The sequence below is a fragment of the Silene latifolia genome, chromosome 1 (genome assembly GCF_048544455.1).
Source record: "Silene latifolia isolate original U9 population chromosome 1, ASM4854445v1, whole genome shotgun sequence".
Taxonomy (NCBI): Eukaryota; Viridiplantae; Streptophyta; class Magnoliopsida; order Caryophyllales; family Caryophyllaceae; genus Silene; species Silene latifolia.
In genome coordinates, this window is record NC_133526.1 from 161949000 (window position 1) to 161968411 (window position 19412).

Here is a 19412-nt window from a genome sequence, read left to right on the forward strand (position 1 = left end):
ATCTCATCGTAGTGCAAACCTGGCACTTGGGTGAAACCTTTAGCAACTAGTCGTGCTTTGTAGATATCTTGTTGACCTTCCACAGAATGCTTTATCTTGTAAAGCCATTTGCATTGAAGGGGACGAACCTTAGCAGGTAAGTCAACAAGATCCCACACGTTGTTCTCATACATGGAGTCCATCTCGGATTGCATGGCCTCAAGCCATAGCTTTGAGTCAGAACTAGTCATGGCACCTTTATAGGTTGCGGGTTCACTACTCGTTAAGAGTAGAACGTCATCTATGTCATGTTCCTCGACCATACCAATGTATCTGTCCAGAGGAATAGAGACTCTTCCCGACCTCCTAGGTTCCTCAGGAATATTCACCGCAGCCGGGATTGAAAGAACAGGTTCCTCCAATGGTTGCTCGGTGTTTGGTTCTGGAATCTCCGACAGGTCGAAGGTTCTATCACTCTTTGCATTCTCGAGAAATTCCTTCTCTAAGAATGTCGCACTAGCCGCAACAAAAACGCGTTGTTCGGTTGGCGAATAGAAGTAATGACCAAGTGTTCCTTTAGGATAACCTATAAAGTATGTCTTGACCGATCACGGGCCGAGCTTATCCTCGTGTCTCCACTTCACATAAGCCTCGCAGCCCCAAACCCGTATAAAGGACAAGTTAGGGACCGTTCCCTTCCATAGTTCATATGGAGTCTTGTCAACAGCTTTAGACGGACTTCGGTTAAGTATTAGAGCGGCTGACATAAGAGCATAACCCCATAATGAATCAGGTAAAACCGTGTGACTCATCATGGATCGAACCATATCAAGTAGTGTTCGATTTCTCCGTTCGGACACACCATTCAATTGAGGTGTTCCAGGTGGAGTTAACTGTAAGGCAATCCCACAGTCTTTGAGGTGTTGATCAAACTCGTGAGAAAGATACTCGCCACCACGATCTGAACGTAGTGTTTTAATCTTTCTACCTAATAGGTTCTGTACCCTATTTTGGTATTCCTTGAATTTCTCAAAGGATTCACTTTTGTGCTTCATTAAGTAGACATAGCCATATCTACTCAAATCGTCCGTGAAAGTGATGAAATACCTATAGCCTTCTCGTGCGGTGATTGACATAGGACCACATACATCCGTGTGTATGAGTCCTAATAGGTCAGCAGCGCGCATTCCAACACCTTTGAAGGAAATACGAGTCATCTTACCGATGAGACATGATTCACACGTGCCAAATGATTGAAAATCAAAGGCCGAGATAGCTCCATGTTTGATGAGCTGTTTTTACGCGTTTCTCATTAATGTGTCCCATACAGCGGTGCCATAGATACGTTTGATCTTTGTCACCAACCTTTAACTTTTTATTCATTACGTGTAATATTTCCGTGGTCTGATCTAAAACATAAATTCCGTTCATGGAGACTGCCTTGCCGTAAATCATATCGTGTAATGAGAAAATGCAAGTATTATTTTCTATTACAAATGAAAAACCAAGTTTATCAAGTGCGAAACCGAAATAATGTTTTTCGAAAGACTAGGAACATAATAGCAGTCATATAATGACAACTCAAATCCGCTAGGAAGCTGGATCACATATGTCCCCTTTGAGATGGCAGCCACTCTTGCTCCATTCCCAACACGCAGGTCCACCTCACCCTTTACGAGGGGTTCGATGTTTCGGAGCCCCTGCACATGATTACACAGATGAGAACCACAACCAGTATCAAGTACCCAAGTTCCGTAACTTGCGTGGTTAATCTCAATCATATGAATAAAAGTAGAAGAAGAGGAAGACATACCAACAGGTTTAACACGACCTGCCTTTAAGTCCTCATGATAAACAGGACATGTGCGTCTCCAATGCCCGGTCTTGTGGCAATGATGGCATTCCATGTTTTCATTCTTGCTCTTTGTCGCGCCCGATGAGGTGCTCGACTCACCAGGCCCACTCTTACCTGAACCCGACTTCTTGAACTTCGCCTTACCTACTGCTAGGTTTGCCTGAGCTTTGCCCTTACCCTTCCCTTTATTTGACACAACGAGAACATCCTGTTTCATGCTCCCACTGAACTTCATGTCCTTCTCGGTCTGTACGAGGAGGGAGTGCAGTTCATGCGGAGTTTTCTTCAAATCATTCATATAGTAATTCGCTCTAAATTGCGAATAACCATCGTGGAATGAGTGAAGAATGCGGTCGATAACAATATTCTCGCTGATGTTACAGTTAAAGGTCTCCAGTTTCTCGACATTCTCAATCATGCTGAGAATGTGTGGGCTAACCGGTTGGCCCTTCTGGAGTCTCGCATCAAAGAAGCGAGTGGTATGCTCATAGGTCACGATTCTCGGTGCTTTCGAGAATTCCTTGGTGAGCGTGGTGAAAATCTTGTTTGCACCATGGGCTATGAAGCGTTTCTGCAAATTGGGTTCCATTGCAAAAATGAGTACGTTTTTAATCGCACCCGCTTCCATACAGAAATCATTAAACTTGGTGATTTCAGACTCTTCTAGCCGTGGGACCTGGGTTTGCCGGGATGGGCTCCAAGAGATATTTGAGCTTCCGTCGTGAGCATTCCGTAATGCCGCTTCCCGGTCCCGAAGTTGGATCCATCATTCTTGATCGAGTAGACCGATTCATCCGATTCATGAAGATCCGAAGCCGGGACTCACGGTCCAATGTGGCACTTGGCATTGGGTTATCAGTAGAACCCCATTAGTTATTTGCGGTTTAGAATACGTGATCTACACTTTGAAAAAGAAAGAAAAACAAAAACGAAATAAGCAACTCATCGAGGTGATTTAAGTCTATTTTAAAATTCATTTTAAACATGTAGACTCTCGCACTTGCATAATTGATCTCCCTCAAGAAAGATACAAGTGATCCCAAGACTCAATTTCTGTAAATTGATAAGCCAACTGTTTAGCTAATTCTTCCGGAAGAACTCTTGGTCGATAGATTTCCGTAAATCCTATCTATAGTCCACCATAGTCACAGGATCGTACGAGTGACCATAGTGTTGAGATAAAATAGGTCAATCGGTTCCAACTTACCCGACGTAGAAGGGGTCATATTATGCCTACCGACGAAGAAGGGACTCATTGGAGTTTGACCTATAAAGACCGTTCTCAATTTTAGTTTATACGAGGAAGATCCCATCAACAAAATTTATAATTCATTTTAAGTGAACGAATAACTAGCGTCTGTCGTGAATGAATTTATTTGGATGATGGCTTTAAAACGTGTGACATGAGAATGTCAATGAAAACTAACTCGTGACCTCTATATGTGTCAGTTTTCATGCAATAATTAGGTGGTTTGGTTTTTAGGCGGAATATGATGCAAGTTATCGTTACGAAAAATAAATGAATGAATGCAATACGTAAATAAAAATTCCTAGTGTGGCCTATCCTAGTAAAACAAAACATAAAACAACTTTGGAATCCACCGTTGGACCCGAGAAGCTTGTCTTGATGTTCCATCTTGATCCAAGTAGCGGGAGTGAGCATCCGGTCTCCATCTTTGGTCTTCTCAAAATTACAATTTAAAAATTACAAAATATAAACCTATTTACATTCTAATTTAAAACTGTAATTACAAGTGAAAAATCCCAAAACGGAGATACGAGATCTCAAAATACAACCAAGACCGTGTTCCATCATTACGGTAACACGTTCTACTAAGGCCACACTAAGTTACAACCGTTTGCAAAAATAAATAAATACGTAATAAAAGGCATTCATAAGGATTCAAAATTAACGATAAATAAAAATGCATCAACTAAAAACAAATTCATTCGTGACATAATTCCGTAATTATGTTAAATTTATCCAAACCACCTTTTAATGATTAAAATTCATGTGATAAAACCGCTTCTATCATTTAATTTTAATCCAATACAGTCCGTTACTTTAAATACACGATAAAATAACTTAATGGTACGTGTGTGAACCGTTTCACAATCATAGCGAGTGTACAATATCCGTATAAAGTACATATTATAGCCAAAAGAAAATTTAAAGCAAAAAGGAATAAATTTTCAAAGTCATTTAAAAAAAAAATCCCTCGATCCAGGGACACAGTGCTCGATCGAGGAACAAAAGCAGGCTCGATCGATCAACGCAAGTCGATCGAGAGGTGTGCTAATCGGAAGTACTCGATTGACAAAACGTAGTCGATCGAGGACTTATATCAAGACATATCTTGCTCGATCGAGTACGAGGACTTCTCGATCGAAAGCGGTGGGGTTTTTTAGCGGTCGATCGAGTCAAACAAGGACTCGATCGAGTAAAAACATGTCAGAAAAACCATTCGATCGACTAGAAACATGCTCGATCGAGGGAAAAAGTTTCTGAAAACATAAAACCCTCGTGAAAACAGTTTGACAAAACAAAATCAATTGCAATTTTGATCAAAACGCATCAAAAACAATTTAACAATTGACAAACTTGACATGTTGCTGTAATCTCCGTATAAAACAACAATATGCATAAAAACAAAACGAAAACATGATGATAAAACCGTGTAAAACATGTCACGGTTTCAACAAGAACAAAAACCGAATCAGCCGTGTATACATGGCACGGAATTCGAGACAAAACAATCGTTTCAAAATTGGTTTTATGAAAAACACATGGAAAAATTTACGTGGCCTCGCTCTGATACCACTTGTGGGGTAATATCCGTATACGACCCTCTAAATATAGGACTATAACGTAAAATTTACATGTGATTATAGTCATAAAATGAAAAACATAATGAAACGATAAAGATATAGAAATAACCTTCGGTCCTAGTGCAAAAGGCAATGAGAGATCAAGTTAGATCTCCTCCTAATCGTTGCACCCAAGATGTCCGAGTAATGCCCTTGTGCTAGAGAGAATCCCCTAATTGCCTTGCAATATCGAGGGGACTGTTTTGTGAGTTTGTGTTGGATGAGAGATCCGAGTTCTGAGAGGCACAATTCCCAAAACCCTAGTTTTGTTTCAAATGAATCCACTAGGTTAGACAAGAGGAGAGAACTCCCCTTTTGTCTATGCATGTCTCGGCCAAACCGAGTGAGAGGAGGGAAATGGGCTTTTCATTTCCTCTTCACTTAAACTCGTGGTCCGGTCCATAGCTTGCTAAGTGTATACGACGCGGTTTCATTATAAACTGTTATCGGTTATCGGAAATTAAGGCATCAACTAATAATACGGGTTAGTTGAATTATTAATACATGTCCGACAAAACAGTATTGTATAATTATATTCAATATACATTTAATTAAATATAAAACGCTTATATTTAATTTTACGAATTAACTGGTTAATTCGCCTTTAGCCCATGATATTTAATCCGTATTAAATATAATATCTCAACATCACATTTTGACTAATTATTAGTCAAATAACTCAGACTAACTGGTTAGTCAAATTTGGCATCTACATGACTGTATTTTCATACCGTCACGTCACTCAAGACGTATCTTATAGGTGTGACTTTTAGGGACCAGTTGATCACCGCCATCTGTATGACAATAACGTCAAACTTATCTAGCAAGCCAACCGTTATTGATAAACGTGGATCAACTGATAATAATACCAAAGTATGCCCTTTGATCCTTTTAGAGGTTTATAAGTCCTTGCACTAACTGTTAAGGACACCAACCCCAACATTGTGTGGCATCATGAATCTGGCAGGGGTTCATTTAGCGCCCGAGTTCGCTATTCCATGTACGTTATGGGTACCTTTACGGACTGCGGTCCGGCTGTTGGTGGCGATGTTGCGACGACTTCTCCAATTTAAGTTTGAGGTGGAGTATAACAACCCGGATTATAAACGAAGGGAAAACGTATGTTAAAAGATTTATCAGAGTATAACAATGATAATAGGGTTAAGGTGGCAGAAACAATTGACCAAATCCGGATCGAAACTAATCCAAAGTACGAAAACTAATACATTATTCAAAGAGTTCTCAAAATGAAAACAAACTCCTAAACAATTTATTAAGCTCGCTCTAAACTGAACAACCTGAGAAAGAGGGGGCGACAATTCAGTCGGGAGTAACTAGATGCTCTCCCAATCATGTTTACAACAATTGAATATAACCAATAATTAGTAACAATTGAAATGCAAAATCAGTAAACATGTGAGATCATATATACTCATGAAGACTCAACACCAACTTACCATCAGACAAAGACATATTAACACAACTATTTAAAGAATAACTCCAAGTTAAACAACATGAGACGACACATGACAACAAACAATGTTACGATGCCGTGTAGAATCTTAGGACAATCAAACACAATGCGAAAAAGACCGAACCAAACAACCCTCAGAGCATATAATGAACTGCCTCTGACTAACGAAGCGTATAACGAACTGCCTTCAACTACTAGAGCGTATAACGAACTGCCTCTAGCTACAAACACATGGTATCGAATAAACGTCGTTAGAGCGTATAACGAACTGCCTTTAACCACTATAGCGTATAACCAACTGCCTCTAGAAATGGAGCGTGTAACTAACTGCCTCCATAATCGGTTTAGATCGTATAACGAACTGCATCTACTGTGGACCGTATAACAAATTGCATCCACACTATGTATAGCATATAACCACTGCCTATATGCCTAAGATCTGGCCATGCCTCTTGGTGCAGTAACTGTACACCGAACGACACTCGGGGAACAGAGCGTATAACGAACTTCCTCTGCTACCCCCTGAACATAAACCATTAGAAATCCCCGAAGGGTAGCGTTTGTTAATTCCAATAGTATATAACTGATACTACCATCATCTATACAACCAGCCAACCATAAGTGTACAGTATAATCGACTGTACCAACAATGCATGAACAACATCAGGACTCAATTCATAGAGCAGTATAACTGACTATACTACTTATCATATGAAAAGAGTGATGTGACTCCTATTTGCCACATTTAGTCCCCAAACTAGCCTAGTTCCTATGCTTTTTAGTATGTATTAGGCTCATTTCTCATCTTTAGCTTCCTTTTATGCATATTCTATAAAGTTTGGTGTCCTTTGTAGGAGAAGAGGACTAACTTGGCTAGATGAAGTGAAGGGGAGCTAAATTGATAGCATATAACGACCAACAAAGAGGATATTAACACTAAAGGCCTAAGTAAATAAAACAAGGAAATGGGCAATGACAAAGGACCCCCACAGCTTCTCAATGATCCCCACAGATCATGAGGCAGCTAAGAAAGAAGAAGAAGAAAAGCCCTTGACGACGGGCGACACAAAGTCGGTCCAAGCATCCCAAAGTTCTGGACGGGCGTCCCTAATGCCAGGTTGGGCGTCTCCCCATACAACATCATTATCTTCGAGCAAGAGGTCGAGCATCCCTTCTCAGGACTTGCAAAGCCTTAAATGTAGATTAAAGGATCTAATCTGTTAGAAATCTAGATCTCTTTACTAACATATTCATATATGTTATAATTTTAATTTAGTCATAAAATTAAAAGGTGATCTTATGCATGCAAACTAAAAGAAAAATAAGGAAGAAATCTTCATTCTTACAATGCTTTTTCAGATCTTAAGGGCACAAGAGAGTTCTCCTACTCTCTTGTTCTTGAGCTCTCCTTAATGGATGAACTAGGATTCAAGTGTAGAATCCCTCCCAAGGAATAATATCCAAGGCAAACTCTTAATCAAATTAATATTATGATTACTAGAACAATATTAATTTAGTGTAAAATTGACCCAAAAATATTATTTGGTCTCTCTATGTTTCGGTTAAGAGAGAGGGAGGAGGAGGAAGATTTTATCTTTCTAAAACTCTAATTTTTTAGATAATGAAAGAATCAATTACACTAGTGAATATCATAGTGTATATTAGGTAAAAATAAGAAGAAAAACCAAGGTATTTTTCTTCTCAAAAACCGGGTGGAAGAGGGGAAAAGAAGGAGCCAATGCATGCACAAGGTTGCCTTCACAAGAACAAGTAGGCATGCATGGCTAGTATTAGGCAAACATGATTATTTTTACCACTAATATAATTAACCTAATATTTTCCTAATCCTCTTCAATATTTCGGTCATAATAGATAAAATGGATTCCATTTTATCTTTGTCAAATTTGTCAATTTGTCACATGTCATATGTCACATGAAATTGTTATGTATTTTTATCATATTAAAAATCAACGCATTAATAAAAATGCGTCATACACAAAATCGACTTAGTAATTCACAATTACTTGTACCAAAATAATTTACCAATTATAAATCACAACATCTTGTATTTATAATAATTTATTCATTCAAATGCAATTGTTTCCTTAAACAATAATTTCATCTAAGTAATAAAACAATTCGATTACTTAGACCGTATCTTATTTAATCAAATTACAATAAGACACATAAATATTACTTCCAAAATCGTCCGTCAATTTTAAGTAATTTAATTGACCCGTATCGTCATACGATCAATTAAATGATCAATTAAGAGTGTTACCCTTTAGGTATGACCTAAGGGGATCAATCGTCACCACTGTCTCACGACAAGAATGTCAAACTCTAGTCGACCAATCATTACCGATATGTGTGGACCATTGACAAAAAATATTACTTCCCAATTGTATTCTTTAAAATGAGATTTAAACATGTGATCATCATGATCAACAGTTGTGATCGCATTATTGTCGGAGGACACATATTCCAACAATGTCCCACTTGTCCTCGACAAGTGTGCGTCACCAATTCTCTTGTCCTATTACTATCTCCCACTCAATGCAAGGTGTCTTTCAGGTCGTACTTGCAAGTGATCATATCGAGAGTGGTTTCCCCGATCTGGAGAATAACTGATTGACCGGATTTATCCACCATGGATACATTCCGAGCGTGGCCACGCATTTCCAGTTCATTACTCCTCGAGTGGCCCTGAGATATTGTTATAACCCTGACTAGGTGATGTGACCATTATTTGCGCACATTTAGTCCCCTAATTGAGCCCATTTTGCATACTTTTATAACATTCTATGGCCATTTTATCCGTCAAAACCTTCCTATTTGCTTCTCTATCGAATTTCATATGTTTCGTAGAAAAGGAGATAATAAGGCGGAAATTCCCGTCTTTCGTGCATATTTGGAGGCTACTTGACGATACTAGATGGACTAGTATGAAGAGGAAGCAAAGACTAAAGACCAATCCCGCAAGAATAAAATAGGAATGAGCAAAAGGGAAGAAAAGAAGGAGAATCATTGCTGAAGAACAATCCGAGCGGATTGTCTACAATCCGCCCGTCTCAACACTACACAATCCGAGCGTCTTGCTTCGAATCCGCTCGGATTGCCCCACCAGAATCCGCCCGGATTCTAGCGAATCCGCCCGGATTCCCCTACCTGAATCCGCCCATCCCGACACCAATCCGCACGGATTCCCTCACAGCACGGTTGTCTTCTTCAAGCTACGAAAAGAGAAGCCCTTCTCTCAGAAAATACCGGCTTCTCCTTGCTCAGTCCCAAAAGTGTAATTACTAGTTTAGCCCTTAGTTAACCTAATGCATCCCACCTAATTTCCACTATAAATACCCCATCTTTGTAATTAATCAAGCATGTTGTTTTTGGGTAGAAAATCCTTCTTTAGATTAGATTAGGAGTAGATTAGAATAGATTACTCTTTAATCTTTCCACAAATTACACATTAATCTCTCCTTAATTATCGTTCAAAGTTTATTATTCAAGTTTATTATTGGGTAATTGAAGATTATTGGGTTATTATTGGAAGATTGACAACCTTCCATCAATCAATCAAGTTTCTTCTATTATTCTTTGCTTTATTATTTGGAATCATCTCAAGTTTGGTATAATTCCTTTACTCTTTAATCTTTATTGTTCTTTTCTTCATTCTATTATCATGTTTATACTTGTTGTGATGATTGACACCATTAATGACATGTTTCCCATGATAATGAGTGAGTAGTTTCTTTAGCTAGGATTAATGGGTAATTAGGGGAAACCAACATGGGATTGATTCATGCTTAATCTAATGTGTTTTCATAATCAAATTGCTTGCTTGTTGTGATGTCAACTTTATGCACATGTTATGTTTGATGAAATGCTAAGCCTATGAATCCTTGCATTTTTACCATCTCTTATCTTTTCAACTTGACTTGTAAGATATAAACCAACTCGAGTCTTGTTAGACCATGCATAGAAGTTGAATAGGAGGAAAGTAAGTCGACTTGTAGGTGTTGTACAATCTAATCGATTCGGCTCCGGGACCCAACTCTTCCTATGAACCGTAAGATATAACCCAACTCGGTTCCTCCACAACATTAATTGCTTGCAACCTTGTGAACATGTTTGTATGATCAACACCATGAATCCCCTATGACCCCATGATATCCTAGCACTCTTAATCATTTGTTTACATCCTTCCTTTTATTGCTCGTTCTACTTTATTGCTTGCATTAGTCTAGACACAACTACAAACCCCATCAATTGTGACACTAGCATAAATTGAGATAGATAGACTTAGAACCCAAAGCACACCGTCCCATGGATCGACCTCGACTTACCGCTAACTAGTAGTTTGTTGAGTATTATAAATGTGTTTGATTGAGAGCCCCGACGACACTCACATCACTAGGAGTGGACAATTCCTATCGCACTCATTCCCTTCGACTAGCCACAACCATCATAACCCAAAATATGCCCATTTGACCCCATTTACGAAGGTCGTAGTAACACAAATCAAAGTTAATCTGAAATTGTGCCATCTTAGGCGAATAGTCTTTAGTCAAAAGAATCGACTCATTAGAATACTATAGTAGCTCTCGCCACGACCAGGCTATATAAATTTGCCAGAACTCTATAAGCGGTCATAAGGCCCGAGAAGGTGTTCCTAACAGTCTGCCTATGTGATCGACTAGTCATTCTCATATGACTCTATGGCACTTGAACTTGCCATCAATCGCATCACATTCTAGTTACTTCGAGACGTCACCTCATGTAAGTAACTATGGGCGAATACAATGCTAATCTGTGTTCACTTTAACGGGGTTCAATTGTCTCCACAACCCGTTTGGATGTAACAATGTATAAAGAAAAGATAAAAGACAAATTCGATTATGAACATGAACAAAAACAACACTTTTATTTCATTTCAAAATCTAACATAAACTTGGTACACGTTTAAGTCCCATGGACGCAACATGTCCATCATGCTTGGCCTGCGATAAAGGCTTGGTGAGCGGATCGGCTATGTTGTCATCCGTCCCAACCTTACAAATCGCAATTTCCTTTCTTTCAATGAAATCTCTTATTACATGATATTTTCAAAGTACATGTCTAGATCTATTACTAGACTTTGGCTCCTTAGCTTGGAAGATCGTCCCACTATTATCACAATAGAGAGTGATGGGATCATTGGTGGTAGGTACTACTCTTAGACCTTTCGTGAATTGCCTGATCCACACAGCTTCCTTGGCGCCTTCGATGCTTTGCAATGTACTCACCTCCGTTGTTGAATCCGCGGTTACAGCTTCCTTGAAGCTTCTCCAGCTAACGGAACCACCATTGAGCATGAAAACAAAACCAGCTTGTGATTTCATGTCATCTCTATCTGTTTGAAAACTTGAGTCCGTGTATCCATTAACACGGAGTTCAGTGTCTCCTCCAAACACTAAGATAGAATCCTTAGTCCTTCTTAAGTACTTAAGGATGTTCTTGACGGCAATCCAGTGACTGTCGCCTGGATTTCCTTGATATCTACTCGTCATACTCAAAGCATACGAGACATCAGGACGTGTTCATATCATGGCGTACATGATTGATCCAACAGCGAAAGCATAAGGGATCATCTTCATACGTTCAACATCATGGGGTTCGGAGGGAGATTGTGTCTTGCTCAATATAGTCCCAGTTACCATAGGTACCAATCCCCTTTTAGATTTGTCCATGCTGAACTGTCGAAGAATCTTATCAACATAAGACTCTTGACTTAGTGCCAATATCCTCTTGGATCTATCTCTATGGATCCGGATACCTAATATGCGTTGTGCTTCTCCTAAATCCTTCATTTGGAAGTGGTTACCTAACCACTTCTTAACAGAAGACAACATTGGAATATCATTTCCAATGAGTAGTATGTCATCGACATACAAGATTAGGAACACAACATTGCTCCCACTAAATTTCATGTATAAACATGGTTCCTCAACACTTCGAGTGAAACCATTCTCCTTTATAACATCATTGAATCGATGATTCCAACTTCTAGATGCTTGCTTAAGACCCTAAATGGATCTCTTAAGCTTGCACACTTTGTTAGGATTTTTAGAATCAACAAAACCTTCGGGTTGTATCATGTACACCTCCTCTTCTAAATGCCCATTTAGAAAAGCGGTTTTGACATCCATTTGCCATATTTCATAATCATGAAATGCGGCAATCGCTAACAAAATCCGTATGGATCTTAGCATGGCTACGGGCACGAAGGTCTCATCATAATGGAGACCTTGGACTTGGGTAAATCCTTTTGCCACTAGCCTAGCTTTGTAGACATCATCATGTCCTTCGATGCCATTTTTGACTTTGAATATCCATTTGCATTGAAGAGGTCTTGCCCCTTTAGGCACATTTACCAAGTCCCAAACTTGGTTTTCATGCATAGAATACATTTCGGACTTCATGGCTTCAAGCCATAAGAAGGAATTTGGACTAGAGATTGCGGCCTTGTAGGTGGTGGGTTCGTCACTTCTATAAGCAACACATCGAGTGTTCCATCTTCATCCATAAGTCCCACATATCGATCGGGATGGCGAATTACTCGACCCATTCTTCTTAGTGGAGGAGGGACAACCACGTTAGACGACGAAGGAACATTTTCTTGCGTCTCTACCTTGGTTTGTGGCTCTTGAACTTCATCAAGTTCAAAATTTCTCCCACTCTGTCTCTTAGAAATAAAGTCTCTTTCTAAGAAGACAGCCTCGCAAGACACAAACACTTTGTTATCTTGAGGTTTGTAAAAGTAGTATCCTCGAGAATTCGAGGGGTAACCTACAAAGGTGCATTTTTCGGATCTTGGGGCAAGCTTGTTGTCATTCTTTGTCTTGACGTAAGCATCACATCCCCAAATTTTCATGTAGGATAGATTAGGAACTCGTCCTCTCCACATCTCAAATGGAGTCTTTCCGGTGGCCTTAGTGGGACTATTATTCAAAGATATAATTGCAGTTTGGATTGCAAATCCCCAAAACGAGTTTGGTAACTCGGTTTGACTCATCATGGATCGAACCATATCAAGTAGAGTTCGATTTCTCGTTTCGGGAACACCATTGAGTTGTGGTGTTCCAGGTGGAGAAAGTTGTGATATTATACCACAACCTTTCAAGTGTGAATCGAATTCAAGGCTAAGATATTCTCCACCACGATCGGAACGTAGTGCTTTTATCTTTTTGTCCAATTGGTTCTGTACTTTGTTTTGAAATTCCTTGAATTTGTCAAACGCTTCACTCTTATGTTTCATTAAATAGACATACCCATGTCTACTCAAGTCGTCGGTGAAGGTTATGAAGTAGTCATAATTTCCACGAGCGGTGATACTCATTGGTCCACATACATCGGTATGTATGAGTCCCAATAGTTCACTAGCTCGTGTCCCTTTACCACTAAAAGGATTACGAGTCATTTTGCCAAGAAGGCAATATTCGCATGTTCCATATGATTGAAAATCAAATGGTGTAATCACATTAGTCGAAATTAATCTTTTGATGCGATTCTCGTTTATGTGACCTAATCGAAAATGCCAAATGAACGCTTTACTTGGGTCACTTGATTTGAGTTTCTTTGATTGAATGTTATAGATATCATTAGTCGGATTTGAGGTCTCTAAAATGTAAATGCCATTGATGGAAGAAGCTTGGCCTATAACCAAATCATTCCTTGAAATAGTACAACAATTGTTCTTAATGACAAAACAAAATCCATCCATGTCTAGCATAGCGATAGAAATAATGTTTTTAGAGAGTGTAGGCACATAAAAACAATTATGTAAATACAACTCAAATCCATTAGGCAAAGCTAATATATAAGTTCCTTTGGATTCGGCCGCTACTCGAGCTCCATTTCCAAGACGTAGATCCACATCTCCCTTGCTAAGCCTCTTCACGTCTCTTAAACCCTGTAAATGATTACAAAGGTGAGAACCACAACCGGTATCCAGTACCCATGTCGTAGTGGAAGTATAATTTATATCAATAACATAAATTTCCTTAGGAATTTTACCTTTTGAAACGATGATTCCTTTCCTTATATTTCGCAAATATACGGGACAATTCCTAAGCCAATGTCCCATGCCATAGCAATAATGGCACTCATCATCAACTTGCTTGAAGTTTTTGACTTTCTTTCCCTTCTTCTTGAACTTTTTGCCCTTTGTAGCAAGAACTTTATTGCTTGAGCTCCCACTAGTTTTGGCATCTTTATCTTCCAGAGACAAAGATCCTATAGATTGTATGAGGCGGTCTTCCTGAGACGGGCTCACACGAGATCTAGTACTAGTAGGTGGTCTAGTAGAAGTGATGAAGTTAAGGTTTCCATCCGAACCTATCCCAAAATGAAGTTCTCTAGTAGTGTCGAAATCATTGTGGGAGCAAACGTCGTCAAAAACATTGTGGTATGACTCAATAGTTATCGGTGCGGTAGCGTTTGATGGATTCATTGTAATGAACTACAAATATGGAGGAAAGGAAATATTAACATTTGTCTTTTGAATCATACTTGTAAATAAATTAACAAGATATGAGCATTTATATAGTGACCTCTACCCAACTATTATAAATGATTCCAAGACCCAAATTCATATCAACTTAGGCACGGGATAGCCGATGAAACCCTTATTAATATAACTCGGTGGATTAACGTTTAATCGATTATACTTTTAGAACTCTTGGTCGATAAAATTACTCTAATGTTTATCTATAGCCCGGAGCACATGCGACTACGGTCACGAATACTTCCGTTGAGGTCAATCCAAATTTCGAATAAATGTGTCTATGATCCAAATTCACATTAACTTGGGCACGGGATGGCCGATGAAACCCTCATCAACACGAATTCGGTGGATAGACATTTATCACCCACTTCCCCTACGTAACAAGGTTTGTACCCCGGGATGGCCGAGTGCACTCCCTCGTGAAATAGGTTTTCATGGTTTCTACTTTTTGGTAAGGCTATGTCTCAAATGTTTATTTTAGCGAGAGGTCATTTCAATTTATTATCTATCACGTTTTAAGTGAACTAAAGCGGTGAACTACGATAATTGTAATTGACACGGTCGATAAACTCGATTAAATGATAATGCATGTTTTAGTTATGGCGATTTAGCGATGCATGCAACATATAAATAAAATGCAAAGCATAAAATAAATCCTAGTATGGCCTTCCTAAAATAGAAATTCTAATTAACAATTACATATTCGGAAACCAACTCCATTGGTCCCTTGAACTTCGGTTATGGCACGCATCTCGAGGTAACACCGTCTTTATGTATCGCCTTCTTGAATGACACTGTCTTCAAGGAACTCCGGAATAAATAAAATTACATAATTTCCTATTATACATTTATAATTGAATGAAAATAAATCTATTAAATTACAAAACGGTGATACGCGATCACAATAAATTACAACCGAATCGATATTCCCATACATTTCGGGTAATATCAATTAAAAAACTAAGGCCATACTAAGTAAAATTACATAATTCAAAAATTACATAAAGTAAAATTATGACAATCATAAATAAAATGCAGCATTATAATATGTATGAACATGCCCAATTTTATGCTAATCGCCTTTAAGGAGCCAATATCATATATTACACGGTTTTTACGGATTTGCGTGATTCAACGTTTAATAATCACAAAAAATTACATAAATTCATATTTATGCACAAGTTAATTACCCTAACCTCTTAGGACTCAAAATTAGTCTTCACTAACTATTTGACTATAATTAACTCATATTTCTTAAAATTGTTCATTAATGGACCCAAAATTTACAATAAAATGCTATAAACTTCAAATAAATCACAAAAATTCAAATAAATTCAAAAATTTGAAATTTAAACTTATTAAAATTCTGGAAAAAATACCATGACACTCATAATGTTCAAAAACTTAGGTTAAAATTTCGTAAAATTATCGGAAAAACTATGTTGCGGTTTATCGGATTTATCAATAATAATCATAAAAACATGAGAAAAATTATATTCATCAACTTTTCAATTTTAGATCTGAAAAAGATAATAAAATGCAACATGTGACATTTTTCCTTAGTCATGGAGTATGTTTTAGTAATTATTCACTAATTAAGTCACTATTTATGCTATTTTTCATCAAAAATCCATAAATCATGCATAAAGACTTCAATATAGCCTATTATTTTACGCACATCTGTAAAATTGCATGTGACAACATACTAAATTTCTATGACCAGATTCGAAATTTATTTCATATTAACCTATTTTTCATTTAAATTCGATTTTTATCATGAAAAATCCATATTTCGAGCATAAGAACTCCAAAAAGTATGAAAATTTACAGGTCATCTAAAAATAAAACATGTGATAACATATCCAAAAATCACTGGAAAATTCGAAGTTTAGCTAATTTTAGTCCGAAAATGACATTTTAATCATAAAATCACATTTTTAATGCCATTATAATATAAGATGAACAATAAAAATCCATAAATTAACCAAAATATCCTAAAAACATTTTAGGACCAGAAACTTTAACATGCATAAATTTATTTCGTGATATATCATAATAACACAAATTTACAAATTTTATATGTTAATCGTATAACTCGGAAAAACTATAACCGATTTGCATGCAAACAACCAAGGCTCTTGATACCGCTTGTTAGAAATCTAGATCTCTTTACTAACATATTCATATATGTTATAATTTTAATTAGTCATAAAATTAAAAGGTGATCTTATGCATGCAAACTAAAAGAAAAATAAGGAAGAAATCTTCATTCTTACAATGCTTTTTCGGATCTTAAGGACACAAGAGAGTTCTCCTACTCTCTTGTTCTTGAGCTCTCCTTAATGGATGAACTAGGATTCAAGTGTAGAATCCCTCCCAAGGAATAATACCCAAGGCAAACTCTTAATCAAATTAATATTATGATTACTAGAACAATATTAATTTAGTGTAAAATTGACCCAAAAATATTATTTGGTCTCTCTATGTTTCGGTTAAGAGAGAGGGAGGAGGATGAAGATTTTATCTTTCTAAAATTCTAATTTTTTAGATAATGAATGAATCAATTACACTAGTGAATATCATAGTGTATATTAGGTAAAAATAAGAAGAAAAACCAAGGTATTTTTCTTCTCAAAAACCGGGTGGAAGAGGGGAAAAGAAGGAGCCAATGCATGCACAAGGTTGCCTTCACAAGAACAAGTAGGCATGCATGGCTAGTATTAGGCAAACATGATTATGTTTACCACTAATATAATTAACCTAATATTTTCCTAATCCTCTCCAATATTTCGGTCATAATAGATAAAATGGATTCCATTTTATCTTTGTCAAATTTGTCAATTTGTCACATGTCATATGTCACATGAAATTGTTATGTATTTTTATCATATTAAAAATCAACGCATTAATAAAAATGCGTCATACACAAAATCGACTTAGTAATTCACAATTACTTGTACCAAAATAATTTACCAATTATAAATCACAACATCTTGTATTTATAATAATTTATTCATTCAAATGCAATTGTTTCCTTAAAAAATAATTTCATCTAAGTAATAAAACAATTCGATTACTTAGACCGTATCTTATTTAATCAAATTACAATAAGACACGTAAATATTACTTCCAAAATCGTCCGTCAATTTTAAGTAATTTAATTGACCCGTATCGTCATACGATCAATTAAATGATCAATTAAGAGTGTTACCCTTTAGGTATGACCTAAGGGGATCAACTGGTCACCACCGTCTCACGACAGTAATGTCAAAATCTAGTCAGCCAATCATTGCCGATATGTGTGGACCAGTTGACAGTAAAATATTACTTCCCAATTGTATTCTTTAAAATGAGATTTAAACATGTGATCATCATGATCAACAGTTGTGATCGCAATATTGTCGGAGGACACATATTCCAACATAATCGCCATTTAAGCCCTTAGTTAACCTAATCTTTGTACCACTATATATACCCTCTTTGAAATAAATTGAGAATTATGTCCTCTAAGTGGGAATTAAGTTCCCTTAGATTAGATTAGGAGTAGAATAGAATAGATTAGCCTTTAATCATTCCACAAATTGCACTTTAATCTTTACTTAATTATTTTTTTATTGTTTCACTCTTCCATCATGTTTATACTTGTTAAGATGATTGACACCATTGTTAACATATTTTCCATGATAATGAGTGAGTAGTCTTAACTAGGGATTATAGGAGTTTATCATGGAAAATATTTATGCTTAATGAGTTCTTATGAATGCTTTCTTATTGTATTCTCAACTTATTCCACCTGTCATGTTCGATGAATTGCTTAATTGACAACCTAACATAATTCTCTTATCCTTTCAATAAGACTTGTAAAACATAAACCAACTCAAGCCTTGTTAGACCATGCATATAGTTAATTAGAAAGAATTAAGTCGATTGTAGGTGTTGTAAAGTCGTGACCGATTCGGCTCCGAGATCCCAACCTTCCTAGGACTCATTTATGTTATCTCACCTTGAATAGGGAAAACCAAGTCGACTTGTAGGTGTTGTAAAGTCTTGACCGACTCGACTCAGAGACCTCAGTTTCCCTAGGAATTGTAAGATATACACTCGATTCTAACAATAATAATTGCTTGTAACTTTATGATTCACTTATGCTATCTCACCATGATTCCCCTATGATCCCATGATTCCCTAGTATTGTTAGTCATTTGTTTATTACATCTTCATTTCTATTTACTTGTCTTATTTTTCACTTGTTTACATTTTCTTGTTGTAGCTTAGAACGCAACTTCAACCCAAACCAATTGTGACACTAGCACAAATTGAGATAGATAGACTTACAACTCAAAGAACACAGTCCCGGGGATCGACCTCGACTTAACCACTATCTAGTTGTTTGTTATGAATATAAATGTGTTTGATTGAGCGTGCGACGACAACCTCCATCAAAATGGCGCCATTGTCGGGGACGGTGTTTTGTGATTAAGTTCTTGTTTGTTTGTCTATTTTAATTTTGCTTTAACCTTGAAGAACTTGTTCCTCAAGGTTGTCCTTACCGTTTTATTGTAGTTTCCATGCTTGTATTTGTTTCCTTGTCTTAGCTATGATGATAGCTCAAGACTTGACACATGGAGTATGTAGTGGATCTTTTGAGTATGACTATGGGTATGGGGAGTTTGAGGAGCAAGTCAACACAA